The sequence below is a fragment of the Eurosta solidaginis genome, chromosome 4 (assembly GCF_040869045.1).
Source record: "Eurosta solidaginis isolate ZX-2024a chromosome 4, ASM4086904v1, whole genome shotgun sequence".
Classification (NCBI taxonomy): Eukaryota; Metazoa; Arthropoda; class Insecta; order Diptera; family Tephritidae; genus Eurosta; species Eurosta solidaginis.
In genome coordinates this window covers 59,339,270-59,363,083 of record NC_090322.1, presented here as the reverse complement: position 1 = coordinate 59,363,083, position 23,814 = coordinate 59,339,270, and the positions used below count along the sequence as shown (strand labels likewise).

General features: G+C 37.8%; 1 protein-coding gene, 2 long non-coding RNA genes and 1 pseudogene across 3 annotated transcripts in view; 2 read left to right on the top strand and 2 right to left on the bottom strand.

Annotated features, from left to right (window-relative positions):
* The window catches only part of LOC137248513 (T-complex protein 1 subunit eta-like), a 37,434-nt pseudogene extending 20,722 nt beyond the window's left edge, over positions 1–16,712 (top strand).
* The window catches only part of LOC137249852 (uncharacterized), a 352,644-nt gene that overhangs the window by 317,209 nt on the left and 11,621 nt on the right, over positions 1–23,814 (bottom strand). The window lies entirely within an intron of this gene.
* On the top strand, positions 1,399–3,422 carry LOC137249859 (uncharacterized). Its single transcript, XR_010952578.1, has 3 exons — positions 1,399–1,505; positions 1,598–1,735; positions 3,314–3,422. It is a non-coding gene; the product is annotated as an uncharacterized lncRNA (long non-coding RNA).
* LOC137247938 (uncharacterized) lies at positions 18,362–23,131 on the bottom strand. The gene is made up of 3 exons (XR_010951941.1): positions 23,005–23,131; positions 18,638–18,933; positions 18,362–18,578 (listed from the first exon to the last, which is right to left on the bottom strand). It is a non-coding gene; the product is annotated as an uncharacterized lncRNA (long non-coding RNA).

Below are 23,814 nucleotides of genomic sequence, written 5' to 3'. Positions count from 1 at the left end.
TAACGTTAAGGTGCATCCCTGCTTCTACGTTTGTTGCATACACAAACAAGGCGAAGTTACCTGCGTTCTTGAGGACTTAGGATTTTACTCCCTTGTGAATACAAAGCTTTACCGATAACTCTGTTATCGATTAATTTATCGAATTCTCGCAAAGTAATATTGCATTATCATCGGAGTTATACATGTGTGCAAAATTTCAGCCCAATGGGACACCGGGAAGTATATCAAATTTAACTTGCAAGATTTGATTACAGACAACAGCCAAGTGAAAGTAAATAAAAGCTTATAAAATAACAACTCTTTTCTCAGCCGTTGAAATGTATGTTAATGTGTTATCCACAAGTTGGTATTATTACCATGATACAAAATATAAGGTAGTTCCACTCAAATTTTGTTGACGTATTTGGGGATTTTTGACGTTTCATGTTTGTTGTTTTGCGAGAAGCGTTGCCATACCGTTACTGTTTAAGGCGAAATTGTGGTTTTTCGAGATAGAAATTTCCTTTAGCATGAAAACGTAATGGTCATCTGAGACAATAATAATATGATTTAGCACGATATATGTGCTTATATATTGATTGACAATACAGTAAAACATGCAATTTTATTGAAAAATAGTGGATGACTCATACATTGGTTAATGACTAATATTTTTATGGCAGCTTGACCCCTAGACAGGAAAAAAATACACGAAAAATCCTGTTGTTCTAGCACGGCCCTATTCTCGTGCCCCTACAGTGGATATTTCTCTAGGCGTGTTGACAAAAAGTGTACCTCCAAAGTCTGCACATCCATGTCAATGCTAAAAGGGCACAGAATGTGTATAAGCGGGGCTGCCCCAAGGTGATCCCTGGTACAACGGGCAGAAACACTCTCATAACTAGTTGCTAACCTGCAGAGCTACAGAGTAATGTTCTCCCAAAAAATAGTTGTAACAACTCCCTCATAAAGCGCATCGCTTGAATTATACAATAAATAAATAAAAAATGTGGTTGTAGCCAATTTATCAAGAAATTGCGGTGTCGGTTTATAAGGACTTCCTCTGAGAAAGCAATTGACCAACCGTGTATGTTTTGTCAAAATGTTCTGAACAAACGTACGAACACTTAAGAAGGCTATATTCCCTTGCTTTGCATACTTCGATCCATATTTCTTCCACCAAAACAATTTTCGGGAGCTCGAAAATCTTATTAGAACCCTTCTTTTCTATGCTGATATTTCGTATTAAAATATTTCCAAGGCATGGGGCTCATTGTTTTTTTTTTTTTTTTATTTAAAATAACTATTAAAGTAATCGTTAATATGAAATCCATCAAAATTAGAGAAATTCGTAACATTTTTCAATCAGGTAGCTTGTTTTTGGTGAAATTGTCATTGTCCCCGCAAAAGTCAAGTGGCCAACGTCACACTAAATGGAACTACCTCCATTTTTTGTATCATGATTATTATTGTACACATTTTCAAAATAACAACTTCGGCTTTTAAATTACTTTGAACATGATATAGTATGTACATACATATATACGTAAATTTGTTTTAATTCATTTCTATTCTTATGTATGTACCTATAAATATGCTGTACCTGTTTTATGAGCAGAACGCAAAGCCAAATAAACAAATTCTTTGCGTGACTTGTGTTACTTGTTTGTGCTGCCAAATGTGTGAATCATGCGACGTCAACAAAACAATGGTATCAACAACTGGGTTGACTTTCGCCAAATGAGGAAAGATGCAGGTAAACTAGCTCATAAGCGAACAGAAAAATTACGTGTTAGTAAAATTGCGCAAAAGAGCCATACAGTTTGGTAAAAATAAAATATAGATTGAATAAATTCATAGCGTTTGTTGTTTTTTTTTTGAAAGAATGTTTTATAAGAAAACAGAAAAAAATTTAAACCTTGGGATTCATCCTTTTCCCAAATATTCCTTTGTATCTTTGAAAGTTTATTGTTCATGTAGTTACAAGAGTCCTGTTGTTGTTGTTGTTGTAGCGATAAGGACACTCGCCGAAGGCCATGGGGAGTATTATCGATGTTGATGGTCATTTGCCGGATGGAGATCCGATACGTTCCGGTAACAAGCACCATTAACGTACTAGCCCGACTATCTCGGGAACGATCACATGAATCCTTCTAGGCCAGAACGCCCTCCCACCCCTACATCCATAACGAACTTGGGGTCGCCAGAGTCTCAGCTGTTAAAGAAACAGGATTGGCCACAGGTAGGTGAGGTTTACAATCGGGTCGGAGAAGCTATATATTACGCTGGCAACCCCTTGAAGGGATTGCGCTACACCACCCCTTGAATCAGTTTGGTATTTAAGTCGCCTTTACGACAGGCATACCGGCAGCGGGTATATTCTAAACCCCCTAACCCGTTGGGAGTCCTTTTCGTCATCAACATCGTCATTAATTGACGCTTATCCACCTACGCGATTTCGGCCGTTTTGTAACAAGTCACACCATCTATCCCTCTTTCACGTCAACTGACGCCAACTGGGAGCACCAAGGGAGGTCTAGTCTTCCTCCACTTGCCTCTCCCAACTCAGTGGATGTCTCCCCCATCCTCTGCTTCCAAACTGCGGAGCCGAATGAAACACTTTCTTGGTCGGAGCGTCTTCTTTCAATCGCATAATATGAGCTAGCCAGCGGAGCCTTAGGGTTTTTATTCGCTGCATTATCTTCATTCATATTTCTTTTTGATCCGAAACTGTGTTTCAACATGTATATTTCATCTATTGCCAACAAAGCGTTAGGAGTACTTGTTTTCGTTAAAAGATGGGCTAAAGAGAGATGATCCGTATCTCACTAAGATTCTTTACACATCGCTGGTCCGTCCAATACTCGAGTATTGCTCATGCGTTTGGTGCCCTGTTTCTCAAAACATCATATAAAGCGTCTTGAGTCAGTTCAAAAGCAATTTTTGATATTCGCATTACGTGGCCTTAACTGGGACTCAAGTCTCCACATTCCACCATACAGAAATAGACTTCTTCTTTTTAGCTTACCCACTCTGGAAAACCGGAGAATATTACTGGGGGTATTGTTCACCCATAAGCTCATTATTGGAGAAATTGATTCTGCTGACCTTCTCAGCCGATTTTTTTTTGCAGTTCCTCCTAGGGTTTCCAGACACTACGTTCCTTTTTATTACCCCCTATGCTTATCTGGTGCTCGCATTACAATGACTTGTATGGCTCTATCAGTAATGAATGTACTATTGCCACTATACGTAATGCAATACTCGCCTATCTAAACTAAGAGATACAAGCTAATTTATTTTTTAAAAGCTGGAATTATTATTTCTTCCGTAGAAAACAGGCACGATATCGTATAAGGATGGATTGGATACATCGATACTTCAACCGATTCGCGCGTTCCCCCTACTGGGCATCCGGCTCCTTTATGAGCACGTCACGTCAGCCCCCCTTATGGGCACCAAGCTCCTTTCTGAGCACCTCGCGTAAGCTCCCTTCTGAGCTCCTCACGATGACCCGCCACTGGGGACACTTATATTAATCTTATATATATTATACTTAAAATTTTTAGCAGTCGACCGCTTTGTTTTTGAGTCGACTATAATTTTTTTTTTTTTAAATAAATAAATAAATAAATATCTGCGTAAAGCTCATACAGCTCATCTTATTCCTCCTCGCCGTCGGCATTACGGATATGACCATAAATCTTCCGGAGAACTTTCTATCGGACACTCCACGAGCCATCTCATCTTTGTATGCTTTGAAATCAGAACCGCGAAGCCGAAAACGGAAGTAAAAAATTTTACGTATCTGGAGAGATATTTACAAAAGAAAGTGCAACTATTCAGGTGGTTGTAATGGTTTGTACAGAGGGATTTTGGTGGATCGGCCAGGGTAATTTTTTATAAGCGCGACCGAAGGCAGTCAACGCAAAACATTGTTCTGCGCAAAAATACCATGGATCGCAGCCCCGGTTTCGGAGGATCCGGGGTAATATTTCGGTTTTTCGTCAATATCCTTTGAACGACTCAAAATTTTCGTTTTCGGATTTCGGGTTCGCGAACCTGTCACCAAAACGCGTCTTTTGACTTTCCTCTCGATAGTTTTGGAGGTGTATTAAGAGTGTCATGCTGTCGTGTAGAATTTCCGATGTTTCGAAGTAATGAACAGATTCTTGAATTTTTACAATATCCTGTAAATAATAATTTTGTATTAATACAAATAGTTTTAAGTATTCTAACCCGGGGGCCACATTTTGAACGTGTTTTTGGTGATACGCTTTACTGAAAATAAAGTAAGGAGCACTTCAAAGCAAATTACAAACAAATAAATCTTTGATGTACTCACTTGATAGTTTTCGGCTTTGAGTCGAGCTTTGTAGCTTAAAAGATGGATCATATTGACGTAAAATGTTTTCATATTCAAGTAGCTTAACATTATCACTTTTACTGCCGCTTTCGTTATCCTTATTTATTGATTTATACTCATCCCAATCATTGTCGTTTAAGCCAAATGTATCGATATCTTTATCATTGTGGGCCAATCAAGAAATAATACGCATACGTTCTTGAGCCGCTGGAGTATGTATTTATGCTATTTTTTGTCGGTGAGCTTTACGTTGTTCTTTACGCTGTAAGATTTCGTTAACCACTTTTCTACAGGCATGTCCGTTGGTGGTTTCTTGAAGTTGTTACTTTTTCCATTTGCGTCCGATTTCCAGGAAACGAAGCGTATTGTGTTGTTGATTCCATTTGTTGGAGACGTGCACGAAGTGCAACAATTGTTTTCTTGAAAAATATTAAAATTTGTAATATTTTACAACTACATACATAAATACATATTAAATTCACTTTCCAAACACTTACATCCAACATCGCTAAGTTATTTTAATTTAATGCTCCAAAATTAGCACAGGCCTGCAGCTCAATACGCGGAAAATGGCGGACTCGCTGAAAATTTTTTTCCACGCAAAAATTACATATTTCACAATACCTATGAATATAGTAGGTGCGAGAGAGCACGATACATTGTGGCAAAGCTAAAGTTGTCAACAGGCTATTTCATTTACAGAAGTTTTCATTCCAAATCGTCACCCCTGTCAAAAATTCGCGTGGCTGTGTGCGTTTTTGGTCACACGATTTTTGCAGGGAAGCGATAAAAAAAGATTTTAGTTGCACCATCGTGCGCTGACAGATGAGTGGAATGCATGTGTTTGCATGGAGGGCGACAAACAGCCTAAGTCGCTGGTCTTTAATTTTTAACTAGAGATGTGTAATTGGGAAAGTGTCCAATGCCGAAAGGTGGATCTCACCCTCCCCCCCCCCCCCCCCCCCCTTCAGAGCGTTACAAGGTCAAAATATTTTTTGTGGTAAATCTTTGACAGCTCATCCTTTTACTTGGTAGAACCTACAGACATATGCACTACGGTGTCCGATATACACTTAATGATAAAATTATAGTTTACCAACTCATGTATATTTGAATAGAAAATTAATAAATGGGGTATTATCTCTGTTTAGAAACCATAAAAAAGCTTTCCATTCTACTGGCACAGATTTTCTGCACGCAACAATAAAATAGATATGTGAAGAATTTTCTTCGGGGTGGTAAACTTGAATTTTTAATTTTAAAATGCAAACAGTTTTCTGTGCGCGGCAGTCTTATAAATATTTTTTTAAGTCGCTGTTTGGACACAAATACTTTTGCCGTTGAAACTCATTACATAGAGAAGATGGGGTGACGTGGAAAGCGGACGGGCGCCAAATTTCTTGTGCTTGGCGACTTGCTTTGTTATGTCTTTCTTCTGTTTCCAAATTCTTTTTATTTGGATATTCTTTACTGATTGGGACCACAGATATTAATAATTTTATTTGAAACTTCCAAAATTTTACCATTCATTTTTAGCTTTTCAAAACAGAAAAAAGTGTTTGAAAAAATCTAGACAAAATGTCAGATTGTTGCATGGAAAGAGTTGCTGAGTTAATAGGACCCACAAGTCAAGTTGCCGATAATCACCAACAAAACGTCTAGAGTGATACCACTCTATTTTTGGTAAGATTCCAAGCTCAAAAAACTGACGAAAATTTATCGGAAAAAGTCAAATTACAAAAAATATTCGCAACAAGAGGAAGAAAATTTTTTCATTAACATTTTTTACAACAAAAACCATGGAAAGAACATGGAAAAATTATTTCGCGCTATGGTGGGTCACTTATTTTACACGGAACTAAAAACAAAATTTTGATTTGTCTTAAAAAATTAAGAAAAAACAACCGAATGTCAAAAAAAACCTAGCGAAATACAAACTGGTTCTTTTGTTTTTATCCATGGTGGAATAACCAGGTGAAGTAAGCCGTCAATTGTCTCGCTCTAAATTCTTCTTTGTTCTGTCATTCGGCTATCTGAAAATTTTTCACCAATGTTGTCCCCAAAAAAATGTTGATTTTTTCATTTTTCAGGAGTAAAATAATCCACTTTTAGTACTTTTTTCATATAAACTAATAGGTTAATATCGATGGAACTTTGCTGGATTTAATTACACAGACTCATCATTTGGGTATCTTTGGCTTCCATGAGTAAGGCCATGCTAATCTATTACGTCCATATAGGTATGTTTAATTTGTTCCAAAAAATTTAAACAGATCTTTGTTAAAACAAACTATTTATATTTACGTCATATCCAATTAAGGGGTTTAGCCTGTGCAGCGCTACTGAAAACTTTCGAGGGATGTTTTTGTCTTTGCTGCAAGAAGAACACCAAAACTGTCGTACTACATATAATTTATGTAAAAACTTCGCTAAAACAATGGAATTCTAAATATAGTTACAAAAAATTGTAACTCACTGTTGTTGTTTTGCTCGAAAAATCAGACCACTAAGATAAGAGGAATGTTACAGTTATGGATTGTAATTTTGAATATATGAATCCGGCTCGATCGGATCAGCATCTTCTGGTTCTCGGCAGACTGCCGTGGGGCTAGTATATCCCCTGACATATTTTAGTAATTAATAACTTGGTAACCTTAGTAATACATCATGAATTCAACTGTCAGGAGTTTTTGGACGATCTTCTGATCAAGTTTGTATAAACTTATGCCCTGTTTTAGTTCCAACTCTCAACGACAAATCAATAGAGTAGATGGCAATATCACGGGATTTTTAGGGATGAAAACACATTTAAAAGTCTTATGATCACTTCCAATAGGAACTGTAAAACTTTTCATCAAACCCGAAGCCCATGTAAGTGCACAAAGTTACTACAGTTCAACTAAATAATGGATAACGCCTCTCCCTTTTATGTCCGGTTTTTCGATGAAAGGTCAGTTTACTTTAGACGCATTCATTGCATTTTACCGCGCATCACAGTTTTTTTTTTTTTTTATTCAATGAGAAAACTAATGTAAATTTGCACTGGTTCTGTGTATCCCTTCTGCATTTGCATTAGGTGGCACTGATATGCTGAAAAAGAAAACAGTTTCTGTAATGGCTTTCGTAGCAAGGTATTTATTTTTCTACTCCTATTTTTTCAAAGCGGATAAACATTTTACCCTATTCTGACCGTTGAAAATACATCACTACCATTTCAGAAAGCGTACATCTTCTGTCTTTTTTTATTTACTTCAGCTGGTGATTCCACCATGGCTTTTATCAAACTAGAATGTATTTTCTTTGTTTTTTTGGAATATAGCTTACACACTTACACCAGTACTGAAGCCGGATTAGGAGGGAGTGCGACAAAAAATTGGAGATAAAATACACGAAAATAATGTAATGTCATATAGGTATAAACTAATGAATAAAATGTGATCTTCAGACTTGGCAACTAAAGTTTATTTCGCCTTGCTCATTAATTTTTATGGAGAACGGCAGAGCAGGCGATACTGGTTGCCATCTGACATGAAAAAGTAACCACCCATAAAAAATCTAGTGACTGAAAATGGCGACCAACAACAAAATATCCCACATTGTTCCACAATTATTAGTATGACAGAATGAGATGGCCTAATTGAAATGTCCGATCCATATATGCCTGCCTTTTCTTACATGCAATGTACCCTCAAATACGTCACAAAAATTTTCTGCGAATCCGCCATTTATTGTTTTCAGCTTGAAACCACAAACGCAGCAACAGCAGAGTAATAAAAATTGATTTACAAATAATTTCGGATAAAAACTAAATTTAAATTAAGTGTTGTGTGCGCTACGGTATTTGCATTTAATATTAATAATACATTCACATTTTCCACAAAGGAACCAAAATGAAGTAAATTTCAATGCGATATGGGAAAAGCCATTTTAATAATAATAATACTCAACGGATTAATACCCTCCAAAGTCCGCCCGACCGGCGCGAGGGGCGCATCCGCATGACGCACGGATTTGTTATTACCGAGTCGTTGATAGGCGGAGGTTTGTTAAGCGTCGAGATCTAAAACTGCTCAGCTACAGAATAAAAATCATCAGCTGAGTACTATACATAACAGTTAGAAATTACATAACAGTTAGAAATTATACATATACATACTATATTGTTAAATAAGTAAATAAGTGAACATTTTAAATTTATTTGATTTGTTTTTTTTTTTTTTTTGTTAAGAGTTAAGATAGGATAAGACAGTTTTCTTTATGGTAAGAAGTGAATCCGTTATATCAAATGAATTAGAATGTGTGTTAAAATCATGACACAAACACCGAAAAGGTTCATTTGATTCGAAATTAGTTCTACCCTGCCTCAAAAGAAGAGGTTTGTAATGTCTTGACATCCGTGATGGCCCGTTAAAATTTACTTCGTTCAAAAGAATTGGACTAAAAATCAGTCCATCCAGGAGTTTAGCCATAAATATAACACCTAGCATTTCTCTACGACTTGCAAGAGTTGGAAGATTGATAAGCTTCAACCGACTAGTATAAGGTGGAAGATTATATGCAGAGTCCCACTGAAAATTCCTTAAAGAGTAAAGTAGAAATTGCTTTTGTATTGATTCTAGTCTATCTCCATGAACTCGAAATTGTGGATTCCAGACTATTGATGCGTATTCTAGTATCGGTCTAACTAAAGTGATGAAAAGAGCTTTAGTTATATAAGGGTCACTAAATTCTTTGGACCACCGTTTCACGAATGAAAGAACACCTCTAGCCTTATTGACAGTAGCATTAATATGAAGGTTGAAACTAAGTTTAGCATCTATCGTTACTTACGTAAGAGGCTGCTGGAAAAGATCTTCGAGATGGGCACATGAACTTGCATTTATTGAGGTTCAGCGGCATTGAATTTACGTTGCACCAAGTAACTAGGCAGTTAAGATCCGCTTGGAGCAAAAGACGTTTTCGATAAACGCATAAGACCTAAAAAGTTTTACATCATCAGCATACATTAAGATTTTGGAATATTTTATAGTGGTACAGATATCATTAATAAAAAGCCAGAACAGAATTGTACCAAGGTGGATGCCTTGCGGGACGCCAGAGGGAACATCGATGACATTTGAAAAAGTATTTTTAAAAATAACTTTTTGCGTTCGACCGCAGAGATACGACGAGATCCACTGGTTGAGACCAGGTTGGAAGCCAAGCCGATCCAGCTTGTAGATAAGTAAGGAGTGGGATACTTTGTCAAATGCTTTACTGAAATCAGTATAAATAACTGTGTGAAGATTTTCTCTAAATCCCTTAGAAACATGAGTTGTGAATTCAAGTAGATTAGTAATGGTAGATTTGCCTTTACAGAATCCGTGTTGCGGTTCTGCAATCAAAGTGGAAATGGAAAATGTTAGCTGATTGGTAACGATAGCTTCAAACAACTTGGGGATGGCAGACAACTTTGCTATTCCTCAATAGTTCTCTACACACGACCTACTACCACTTTTGTGAAGGGGTATGAGAAAAGATTCCTTCCAAGCAGAAGAAAAGACTCCACTTTTTAGGGACATATTGAATAAATCAGTTAGAAGCTGATAAATGTGTTCAGCGCATTTTTTAAGAAAACAAGTGGGAATTAAATCAGGACCGTACTTGTAAGATTCTTTCAAAGACGTTAAATATGAAAAAACTTCATCCGGATATATTTCTGGAATATTAATTGTGTTAAGTGAGTTAAGCTGAAATGGATATTCATTTGAAAAAGTATTAAATTCAGTGGAATAGTTAGACTTGAAAAATGGTGCAAAGAAGTTAGCAATATCTTGATCGTCGCTAGACAAATCACCCTGGTATTTTAAAGCAGAAGGAAACCCTATAACCCAACGTTTAGAGTTCACGAAGTCATAGAAAGCTTTCGGATTGCAAGTTATTTTCCTTTTCATCTTACAGATACACGTATTATAGCACTTTTTGTTTAATTCAAAATATTTATGACGCAAAATAGAGTAATGCAAGTAAACGGAGTGAGAGCCCGACCTTTTGTATAATTTGAAGAAGCGCGATTTTCTGTTTTTTAAGGACTTCAGCTCTTTAGTGAACCATATTTGGACTGATTCGGTAGACACACGTTTTCGCTTAGGTACGTATTTTTCCACAATACCGTAAATGGTGGTATAAAAGTCAGAAACATTTTTGTCAATATCTACACCATATTTTGGCCAAGCCACTGTAGACAAAGTTTGATTAAGTTTACTAAAATTAGCCTTCGCAAATTGAAATCTGAAACTAGAGTCGTATTTAGTAGCAATGCTACTGCGAGAATTTCTTTCGATTTTCTGGGAAATCTAACATCATTTTCCCATATCGCTACACATCCATTCATTCATTTTCATTACTGGTGCTACAAAATCTGCATCGTTCAATCTGTTATATTGTAGGATTTGCTTTAATATAATTTGAATTAATAAAAAACTATTATTTACAGGATGTCGAAAATTTGTCCCCATTATCGCCAGAGGTAATTTCGCGTCGGGCAACAATCAATATTGGCAGGATTGGACACGGTAAGTCCACTGTTGTGAAAGCTATTTCCGGAGTTCAAACGAAAAGCCGTTTTTTATGCAATGCCACGACAGCAGCAGCAACAACCTATTTGCCAATTCCACAACAGTCGGGCTATCCACCACAACTTGGTCCCCCTGGTTGCCCTCCACAACCTCAACATCCAGGCTATCCTCTACAACAACCAAGTGCACCAGGTGGTTACATGGGTCAAATGATGCACCCATGCCGGGCCAACCCCCAATACCCGGACGTCATGGTTATAATGTATGCTTATACAACTAATATATTTCAAATATTACCAAAGAGGATAAATATAATAAGAGCCGTCACTCGTTATTTTTTAGGCATTTACTCGATGTAAACTATGAGGTAGTCGCTACTTTTTTTTTTTGCGAGATGTTTATAAATGTCTTCTATACATTTTCATGGGGTATTTGTGTTTATTTTTCCGACTGTATTTAATTAATTATTTAACAGTTTACGTCGAGTAAATGCCTAAAAAATAACGAGTGACGGCTCTTATTATATTTATCCTATTTGATATTACTGATGATTATTTTTGTATTATTTTCTTTAGCAACCACCTGCACCTGGTACTGGTATATATCAACAGCCGCAACAGTAGCCCAACGCCGTTGAGATCCCGATCAGATGCCTAATCCGATAAGCGTTATCGTTGAAAATCAAAATAGCGCTGGTGGTGCTTTTATTACTAATGAACAGCGTTTATTGCCACCATTGCTGACCACAAAATACGTAGTAAAAGATCAGGGTAACTCCTCGCCACGTTACGTTAGATTTTGATATTCGAAATTAATTTTTTGTTTTGCGATTACATTGATCTTTCTCGTTTGCAGGTCGTCTTTGTATTGCATACCTGCAACAGCCGATTTATTAAAAACAACAGCTTTGTCCATTACACTTACCGTCTAACCAATGGCACGAACGGTTGAAGGTGAATATGAGCCACCCATTGTAAATTTTGGTGAAATGGGTCCAATTAGATGTAATCGTAGCAAGGCTAATATGCAATTTGTAGATGCTGGTCGTCGTTTCCAATGTCTAATGTGTAAAGTAACAACAGATGGTAAAAAAAACTCTTTCACTTTTACTTGTGTTCATTGATCCATATTTTTTCTCAACACTGCCAACTGAATATTTCCAACATTTGGGCCACACCGGACAGCGTGTCGATAAATATGAACATCCTGAACTTATATTGGGTACATGAGTTTTTGTGTAAAAAATATTTGGGTCCCGATAGCTCTCAAGGTAGAACGTCAATTCATACCCAACATCAATGCCTCGCATTCAATTGTGGATGCTGTACGCACTACATTGGGTTCACACAGTATGGACAAACATATTGTTGGTTCCAGTGGTACGGCCACAATTTCAAATGATGGGACAACCATTATGAAACTATTGGATATTGTGCACCCAGCCGTAAAACTCTAGTCGACATCGCCAAATCTCAAAATGCTGAGGTAAGTTTTTTGTTATATTAGAATGTGTAGAATAAAAATGTTTCTCTTATCAGGTCGGCGATGGCACCACTTCAGTAGTACTTTAAGCATGTGAAATCTTAAAACAAGTTAAGCCATATGTTGAGGAAGGCGTGCATGCACGTATCATCATTAAAGCTATACGCAAAGCATTACAATTATGCATGACCAAAATATGACATGGCTGAACATGTCGAAGCGCCAATCAAAGGAACAACAACGTGCTTTATTGGAAAAATGCGCTGCCACAGCAATGTCCTCCAAACTTATTCATCAACAAAAAGATTTATTTTCTAAAATGGTTGTGGGCGCTGTACTTTTCTTTGGTGGATCCAACGTCATACAAAAAATATAAAATCGCAACTTTAAATATAGAATTGGAATTCAAGGCTGAGCGTGACAATGCTGAAGTACGTATTGATAATGTTCAAGAGTATCAGAAAATTGTTGATGCTTAATGGCGTATTCTGTACAATAAACTAGCCAAGTACGACGCCAATGTTGTGTTATCCAAACTACCAATTGGTGTTGTTGGTACACAGTATTTTGCAGATCGTGAAATGTTCTGTTAGTGTACCAGAAGATTTGAAACGTACAATGAAAGCTTGTGGTGGTGCTGTTATGACTACAGCTAATGATATTAATTCAAGTGTTTTGGGTGAATGTGATTACTTTGAAGAACGTTAAGTTGGTGGTGAACATTTCAACATTTTCCAAGGTTTGATAGTGGGTTTGACATTAATTTTATATTTATAGTTTATAATTATTTAAAGGTTGCGTTAATGCTAGAACATGTACATTGATTTTACGTGGCAGTGCCGAACAATTTTTGGAAGAAACTGAGCTTCGTTACATGGTGGTACAATGATTGTGCAGCGTACAATTAAACATGATTCTATTGTTGCTGGTAAGTCAAAATACAACTTGAAAAAAATGTCTAATCTTAAATTGTTAAGTAATATTATGGAAAGATTGTGTCCAACTACGGAAGAGAAAACTATAAAATTTGTGTCAGTGAAATGATAATTTTTGCTTTTGGTTGTTAGTTTAGAGGCATCGTCTTCGAGTGCCTTCTGATGTTGTTGTTGTAGCAGTGCTTCGCCCCATCCAATAGGTCTGACGAATCACAAATTGTCATCAATGTCCTCCAACGGGAGTCCGAGGAAACTTGCTTTTTCATCAGGGGTGGACGATAAAGAGAGGGGTGTAAGATGAGTTGGTTCTACATTACAATTGAAGAGATGGTTGGTGTCATGTGGGGACACATTGCAAGCAGGGACATTTTGTATGGCGGGGTTGATTCTGGATAGGTAAGAGTTTAACTTGTTACAGTATCCAGATCGAAGTTGGACTAGAGTGACTCGCATTTCCCTAGGGAGCGTGCGTTCCTGTTCTGCAATTTTAGGGTATTGTTCTTTGAGTACTGAATTCACCGAGCAATTCCTGACAGAGGTCCCACGCCTGTTTATGGAGTTCACCAAGGACCTGCTTACGTTTTTTGGCTTCATACGGCTGTGTGCTCAGGTGCCGTATTTCCTCATAGAGCTCACGGTGGTGACTCCTTAAGACCCTGGGCGGTGTTGACTCGTCAATCAGATGTCTGTTGGGATGCCCAGGTTCCTGGGTAGTCAACAGAAACTGTTCGGTTAGCATTTCATTTCTTTCACTTATTGGGAGTATTCTCGCCTCATTATGTAGATGGTGTTCTGGGGACATAAGGAGACAACCCGTGGCGGTTCTGAGGGCAGTATTTTGGCAGGCCTGTAGTTTCTTCCAGTGGGTAATCCTTAGGCTTGGCGACCATATGGTGTAGGAAACAATAGTGACTCCACCTGATGGCGAAGATAGCTATTGATATGTACAATTTAAACAGAAGTAGGGATATGACGCCGGTTTGAATGTGATTTTTTTGAAGTTATCGCAAAAAGCGTTGAGGATTTTTAATATCTTACGAGGTACCTTCGTAAGTGTTTCTAAGAATGAGGAATGAGACCTATTCAAACTCAATTTTCACCAGGACAATGCCGCTGAGACTTTACTATACTTAAACATACAATACCTTACACCTTTTTAGCACAACTATCATTTTTGATTTTATTAAATTTTAAAAATGTTTCTTCCTCTACAGTTCAGCATATCTTTTGCCAACACAGGTTGGCGATGTGTTTGCGCAGGACCGTGCCTTCGCTATTTTATAATGAATGTCAATTCCTATCACTGGATATTGCGGCGCGCGATTGACAACAAGAAGATGCCACGACACCTTTGAGTATTCTTGATCAGAAAATTAATATGCAACGAATTTGTACAACAAACGAACAACACACACTGAAATAATCTTGGTTAAAAAGTATCTAAGAATCTAATTATTCTAAGTTTTTTCCTACGTTACTAATCTAAGCTTTTTATGCTCTAATTAAAATAATATTCAACAATCTCGTAAAGTTTGCAAAGAATTTTAAAGCAATTTAATTGCAACGAATTTGTCAATAATTTTTAACCACAATTTATAAACTAGATGTATAACAAAAAAGTATTTTGAATATAAATATTTGTGTTGAACTTAACTGAAATAATTTTAAGTTTTTGCCTACGTTACTATTCTAAGCTTTTTATGATCTAATTAAAATAATATTCAACAATCTCGTAAAGTTTGCAAAGATTTTTAAAGCAATTTAATTGCAACGAATTTGTCAATAATTTTTAACCAAAATTTATAAAAGAGATGTATAACAAAAAAATATTTTGAATATAAGTAATTGCTGATGAATTTAACTGACAGTACCAATACCATCAACTAAATGGTCCTTATAAATATTGTAATTACATAATTCAAAACAAAAAATTACTATGAGTACCTACGTTTATTATTGCAAAATCACGAAGAAAGAAAATTGCATGAAGTACCCTCAATCTAAAATTATTCCACTGAATGTATATATCGCATTTTAAACTAAAAAATGGAAAACTTAAAAAAAATTAAATCGGTATTTAAGTGTAAATCGGTCCATGAAAGCATCGTAAAATAACTTATGTTTTTTTGGTAGTTAACGATATCGTTTAGCCTGGTTTTGTTAAGAATTTTGTTATTTTTGCGGTATAAATCAACATTCAACACAAATCTTCTCTGATTATGAGTTGCAATACTTTTTGGTTTAGGTTGCGAAATGTAAAATTACATATTTTTGTACACAGTTCTAAAATGTAAAGCAAAAAAATTTATATTTGTCTACTAATGAAATTATTAAAAAGATATTGTTATATTAATGTAAAGAGAAGCGCCAACACGAATGCAATTGGTTTCAAACCTCTGGTAGGCAATTCACCACTTTAACTGTTAGAAAAAATGTTTAGAAAATACAATTTAAGTTCAATTATAATTTTCTGAACTACAAACAGAAATTCTGAACTTAAATTTTAATTTTCTGAACTAAAAATAGAAATTCTGAGCTTGAATTTAACTTTTCTGAACTTGAATTGAAATTTTTGAACTTCAATTGTAATTTTCGAACCTCGAAATTGGCGAATTACAAGTCAACTGGCTCAAATTGTGAATTGCCTACTCGCGATTTGATGGTTTACTGCAACGAATAGTTCTGTTAGTTCTTCTCTTTTGTTTTCTATATCATTAATTAATTTATTTAAGTTTCCCTTAATATCATACAATAAAATTTTGTATTTATGGCTCACCAAAAGACTGAAAAACTATTCCTTCATTAAGACTTATAGTTAATAATTTACAACTATTATAAATAATCTAATATATTATAAAAATGTTGAATAAAAGAAATGTTAATGGATTTGAATTAATGAAATGTTTTATTTATATAGCAGTATAATCCAACTAAAAAAACGGTCATAATACTAGTGAAAAGGCGGTCATATTAACGTTAAAATACTGTAAAAATACTCGTAAACTTACAGGTATATAATTTAAAAAGTGACTGCCATAACGTGAATGTAAGAACAGTACAGCAGTATAGTTTTTTTACATTTCGATAACCTAATACCGCATATGTGTGAGCAGTATGGACAATCTCATAAATAGGTACGACGGAATGGACTGGTCACAAAAGGGCCCGACGCCCTGTGCAAATGCTACTTAACGATATACGTGTTCCATCGACACAGATATCGGTCATTTTACTGGTCAATTTACGGGTACATTTTTGCTGGGCAACTACCAACTTTTGTTGCAAGCAAAACATAAGAAGAATGCACCATTTGCTTTAGATAAGGGCAAAGAGGATAAATACAATAAGAGCCGTCACTCGTTATTTTGTGGCGAGTATCTCGCTGGAAATTGAAAAAATTGATGCCGAATGTTTTCTGAGAGGGATATTTTTAATTGTCTCGCATTTATCCATGCCGTGTAGGCCCCTTGTGCAACTGTGATTTTTGGAAAAAGAATTAAATAAATTAATTAAATACAGTCGAAAAATAAACACAAATACCCCACGAAAATGTATAGAAGACATTTATAAACATCTCGCCAAAAAAAGTAGCGACTACCTCTCAGTATACATCGAGTAAATGCCAAAAAATAACGAGTGGCGGCTCTTATTGTATTTATCCTTTTTGCTAAGGGTGCTTTCACATTTTGCAAGTACAACTATTTTTCCCTCTCGTTTGTATTTTTCTAATACCTGTATGACACTACTTTATTTTCGTGTATTTTTTCTTGTATTTTATCTTAAATTTTTTGTCGCGCTCCCTCCTAAAACGGCTTCAGTACTGGTGTAAATGTGTAAACTATATTTCAAAAAACTAACGAAATATAAGGAGAATACAATCTATTTCATTAAAAACAAACCAGCCAGTTTGAATTTTGATAGGTTTTTAGACATTCGGCCGTTTTATCTTTACCTTTTTCTGACACATCAAAATTTTCTTTTTAGTTTGAAAATTTGGTGCATAAAAACACAATTAAAATCAACTTTCTTGTGAAAAAAGTTAAACATTAGAGACCGAAATAATTTTCGCGTGTTATTTGCATTGTTTTTATTGTTAAAAGTGTTAATGTAAAAATAAAATGTAAAACATAAACAAAAACATGTCAAACTCACTAATTTTGTGGGAATAGTGGTCTCGTTTTTTCATGATAGAAATTGTTTTTGTGTTTTGAAGCTCCGACAGTTTCGCCAGTTTTTTAGCTTGGAATCCAAGCACAAATAAAGTAGTGTCATATATGCTTACCCTGCAAAAACGGTCCACTTCATTTGCCTAGTCATTTTGCGGTCATTTCGACTTTCCGCACTAGTTGTATTCATAGTCACGTTTGCATGGGCGTGATGAACTTTTGTGACCAAATTTTCCGTTTCGTTCCTATTAATGTGATCGTGCATTTCGCTCCCACTTATAGGATGTGAGCATAGCACTGTTCTGCTCACACACGACAAAATGCTCGTCAAATGGCGGTCATTTCTTCAGTCATTTCACTTTACATTTTCGAGTCTTTTGACAATAAAGTTTACTACGGTTTTACCATTTATATAACCGCCATATAACTTGAATTTTACCTGCCGATTTACTTTACCTGGAGCAGCCACATGAATAAAATATCAACCAAAAAATTTAATTTTCAATATTTATTTTTAATTATAACAACCAAACATAACATATAATATAAGCATTTATGAGATTTTGCATCTTGGAGCCTCATATGTGTATGAATTTGCAACTTAAATTAATACATTTAATATAAAAAAGAAGTAAGTACTTTAATAATAACATAAAAATATATTAATTGCCTTGATAATTATCCTTAGCAGGAGCACTGATTGGTTTCCAATCTAATTCCGACAGCAATCGTATCACGACATCCCTTATTATATATGCTCATGAAATTGCAACTTAAATTAATACAGTTGATATAAAAAAAAGTAAGTATTTTAATAACAAATAAACTCTTAATTGGTTTTTTTTTTCCCCAATTGAAATATTTTCCTGTGCAAGCACATCGCTAACCTGTGTTAGCAAAAGATATGATTATACTGTCTTCGATAGATAGTCGGACGAGCTGTTACTCGGCAATGTAGAGATGACCGTTGTGTCGGTGGCAGCAGTTACAACAGCAGTTTCTAATTTTGCACGATCCGTACAGTGTGATGAATGCTTCACTGCCTTTTCCAATTGCTTGGCGCCAGCAATTTTTGCTGTTTGTAAAGCTTTAGCTGTAATGCAAATATATAGATGGGTTAAAGTGGTTTTCGTATGTTATTCAACAACTCACCCTATACTATCATCACAGCCTTCTCATCGATTTTGAATATGTGTACTGTTTCAGTATTCAGACCCAGTTCTTTGATGGATATGTATACTATCCGTTAGGCAGACAATTGGGTGCGTTCGATTCATTCATATGCTGTGGGTATTTGAGCCGTAGACGCAGATATTTTGATTCTTTTTGAAGTGTAACATTTGTAAACAGTTGGGTTTCTCTGCTGTCACCATCACCACTGGAGAGCTATTGAAGAAACGCTCGACCAAGATAGTATGTTGCGATTTACGCGCATAGATTTCTTCCACCTTGTCAGAGTTATTGAAAATGCGAAAGCCATATTTACCATGCAATACGGAAATGGAACTGTAGAGGAAGAAACACTATATAAAATTTAGTAAAATCGAAAAATTATAGTTGTGTTAAAATGGGGTAAAGTATTGTATGTTAAAGTATAGCGAAGTTTGAATAGGTCTCATTCTTCATTCTTAGAAACATGTACGAAGGTACCTCGTAAGATATTAAAAATTCTCAACGCTTTTTTTGCAATAACTTAAAAAAAACTCATATTCATCAAATTTCTGTTTAACTTCTACATATCAGTAGCTACCTTTACCACCAGAAGGAGTCACTATTGCTTCTACACCTATGCAATTGTTTCCTCCATCGATGAGCTTTGTAATAAAATAAACAGCTATCTCCCCAATCTCCCCCTCACTAGGGTAGGCACCTCGTCGTTGGTGTGAGGGCTTAGCCGATCTACATAGCGCCCCAGTATGAGGGGGAGCTGTTTAGGACTGGCATCTACGCCGTTTTGCCTCATAGGAGGGCGGCGGGATGTCGGTGACCAAGAACTGCCAACCCCCTAATCCAGGGTGTTATGCGGATTGTGCCTATTGGACAATTTGCAGCCAGGGGATAAATTCGGCTGTATTCGAACGGAGCCTTCCCGATACCGCACCACCTCGGGAAGTATTTGATGGCCTTACCACAGTAAGGGGCGCTGCTGTGGCTGACGGTTCTTTCTCCGTATATAATACTGGACCGCTGAGCCCGCCTTGTTGGGCTGGTGGTCGTACGACCAAGATGAACGACTCTTTACCAAATTGTAATAAAGGGGATGATAAGAGGAGGACTGAGTCGCAAGCCAAGAACGACGAATACGCATTAAGCGATGCGTCGGACTCGGCGAGCGAGAGTAGTGCTGATTCAAGGAACTCCGTGTTGGAAAAGCACACCAATGAGTAGAAGAGTGGAGAAGGGTACGGAGCAGGGGAAGTAAAAGAGCTCTCTCGCAGTACCGTGCAGCACTAAGAATTGTCCAACGCCTGGGAGCAGTGGTCGACCCAACAGAAGTGGAGAGCGAGCGCTTGGAATGGGCCCATGAGGCGGTAGAAGTAGGTCGAAGGTAGTTCAGAAGGTTTGCTGTTAGAAACCCTCGGTTCTGCAGCCGGTACGAGGAGGAAGAAGCGTCGAATCGTAGAATGAAGAGGCAACGTTCGGCGGAAGGCGACAAGCCTGCCTTCAAGAGGCAGAAAGGACCCAGTCCCAGAGCCGCGAGGCGGGGCAGTCGCATAGACAAGACAAGTAGGCCCAAAGCTGCAAGACAGATGGGCCCCAATAGCGAGGTAGCAACTACCTCGAAGGCTGCGAGTCAGAGGGAAGTTCCAACTACGGAAGTATGAGATAAGCCAAAGGGAGATAACGCTAAGACTCTGACTTTCTCGGAGGTGCACGCCGGCTTCTCCCGAGAAGATGAGTGATTCGATGGGTGCATAAGACTGAATCATGTACCGCACTCTTGAAGAACTGCTCGCGTAGCTTTCCTACCAAAGGCGGGAAAGATCGGTCACGTGTATCCCAAAGATTATAGACACAATAGCTTAACATCATTTCTGTTCAAAACCTTTGAGAGGCTGATAGATATGTACATAAAGTCCAACGTGGATTAAAAGCTGCTCTCCACAACACAACAGGCGTACACCAAAGGCAAGTCAGTAGACACCGTATTGCATAGGGTGGTAATAAGCATAGAAAAAGCCCTGGAATATAAGGAATATGCTCCAGAAGTCTTCTTAAACATTGCCGGGGCTTTCAAAAGTGTTTCTAAATGGGCGATTATGGATTACGTTAAAGTACATCCAACCTTACCCCGATGGATCGACTGCATGTTAAACTACAGTACGATTACATCGCAATGGGGATTGTACTCGGCCAATAAATTAGAGGACAGGGGCACTCCGCAGGGAGGGGTGCTATCACCTCTGCCGTGGACGCTGGTCATTAACCAACTGCTCAAGGGATTCTACGAGGGACCAGCAAAACTTACGGTTTACGCAGATGACGTTGCATATGGTCCTGTTTACAAAGAGGTACAAAGTCCCTAAGTTAGGAGGGGCGACCCTACGGGAGAAACCGTGCACAAAATATCTAGGAATCATCCTAGACAGTAAGCTGTCATGGAAGCTCAACGTGGAGGAGAGGGTGAGGAAGGCTTCAACGGCACTTTATGCATGTAAAAGAATGCAAAAGAACCGGCATATACGATCAGAAGGCACTCGAAGACGATGCCTCAAAACTAACAACCAAACGCAATACTTATCATTTCACTGACACAAATTTTATAGTTTTTTTCTTCGGGAAAGAACGTGAATTACGGGAGTCCCTGTCGTGAAGACTTACCTCCGGTGTAAAACACAGATCAATGTCCGTTGATCTTCGGCCCAACAAGTTGGTACCAATGCGGTGAGCTGGGGTGTTCAAGTCAACCAGCCTTGGTTTGGCCGAGGAGGACTATCCATCCTCCTCTTCCATTTTCGGGTAATGGCACCCGGTTGCACGGCAACTCCACCGCGAGTTCCGTGCTTGCCTCAGGATCCCTCTTTCATTGATTTTGATATCTCAGTATCTGGTTAACAAGTTAACCAGATTGAGATATTTAGCGGCGCTTGGTTTTGCTTAGATGTTGCTTAAGGGCCGCACTACGTTGACAAACGAAGTGAGCTTGGCATCAAATCATGCGCGCCGTCCTCAACACCAACACCATCACAATTTAAATCAAGGGATGTGACCAACCTTTTCCGCACACAGACCTGTAAGTGCCGAGTGCCCGCCTCAACAATGCCCCTCGACATCGCTTGAGGCCACACTCGTTGACAAACATTGTGTGCCATATCGTCTTCTATTGGCTTCCATTTTCGCTACTAATTTCGCTCCAATTTCCACTCAATTACACAACAATTATGCACCAATTTGCCTCCAAATACACTCCACTCCTTCCAAATACACTCCTACCACAATTAAGGGATGTGGCCAACCTTTTCCGCTCACAGACCTGTAAGTACCGAGTACCTGCCCCAGCAACATCTTTGCATTGCAGTCCGCCACACTGCAGTGATTTGACAACGTCAAACCTTGCCACATATAGGGTGTGGCCAGCCACACAGCGAACGCCTTCTATTCGCTTGCGCAGTCTAAAGCAGCCTCAAAACATCTCAAAAGACGAGATGAGCACCGGCCCACTCGTACAATTATCGATTGCTTTTTGGCTCACGATAGACATGCGCTCTTACACCATCTTTCGTCAACTATTTTTCAGCATTTGCCACAATTTAAGGGATGTGACCAACCTATCATCTGCCCCTCAGGGTCAGCTTCTCAATGAAATTGGGACCGCCGTGGCAAGCATGAGACCGAATTCCCTTGGGTCTTGGGCCCCCAAGGGAAAACAAGTCTACTCAGAGCGTGTGTCATAAGTGAACTCTGTTTGAAACGACAGCCACCGCGATGCTCCCACAAGGGGGCCATCCCAGGACAGGAGGTGAGACCTGAGTACAAAGCATCGTTCGATGCAGTGCACCAGATCACACTGGCATCTCCTGCTCCCGCGGTAGCACTTTTTATAAAGACCTTGCCTAGGGTCTCACAGGGTGATACACTGCGTCCACCCTGCTACCTTTCGAGTAAAACACCTTACTCATGGATTGGGTACCCATGGTATTGTGGTCGCCTTTTACGACCGGTATACCTACCGTGGGCATATTCTAACCCCTAACCCACAGGGGGGAGTTGGACACAATCTTTTCATTATATTACTTAACAATTTAAAGGCTTCATTCTGTATTGAGAACGATAGCTCAGACGAACGAGTCGCCTCCAAACGATTTCGTCTAGCAATGGTATTCTCTATCATTTTTGTTCGGTCTTTACGTTTCTAACTAACAGGAAGGCAAAAGTAATTGTCAACTGATAAGTTGCCATCGTTTAACATAATGCAAATACACTAGCGATTCGTCTGTGACCCGCAACTAAAGTTCGTTTCGTAATAGAGAATGAGGCCCTAAGATTAGACATTTTTTTCAATTTGTATTTTGACTTACCAGCAACAACAGAATCATGTTTAATTGTACGCCGCACAATCATTATAGCATCATGTAACGAAGCTCAGTTTCTTCCAAAAAATGTTCGGCACCACCACGTAAAATCAATGTACATGTTCTAGCATTAACGTAAACCTTAAATAATTATAAACTATGAAAATAAAATCAATGTCAAACCCACTATCAAACCTTGGAAAACGTTGAAACGTTCACCACCAACTTGACTTTCTTCAAAGTAATCACATTGACCCAAAAAAATTGAATTAATATCATTAACTGTAGTCATAACAGCACCACCACAAGCTTTCATTGTACGTTTCAAATCTTTTTCTGGTACACGAACAGCACAGAACATATCACAATCTGCAAAATAGTGTGTACCAACATCACCAATTGGTAGTTTAGATAACACAACATTGATGCCTTACTTAGCTAGTTCATTGTACAGAATACGCCATTCAGCATCAACAATTTTCTGATACTCTTGAACATTATCAACACGTACTTTTCAGAATTATCACGCTCAGCCTTGAATTCTAAAACTATATTTAATAATGCGATTTTACATCTTTTGTATGACGTTGGGTCCATCAAAGGAAAGTACAGCGTCCACAACAATTTTAGAAAATAAATCTTTTTGTGAATAAGTTTGGAGGACATTGCTGTGGCAGCGTGTTTTCCAATAAAGCACGTTGTTGTTCCTTTGATTGGCGCTTCGACATGTGCAGCCATGTCATATTTTGGTCATGCATAATTATAATGCTTTACGTATAGCTTTAATGATGATACGTGCATGCAGGCCTTCCTCAA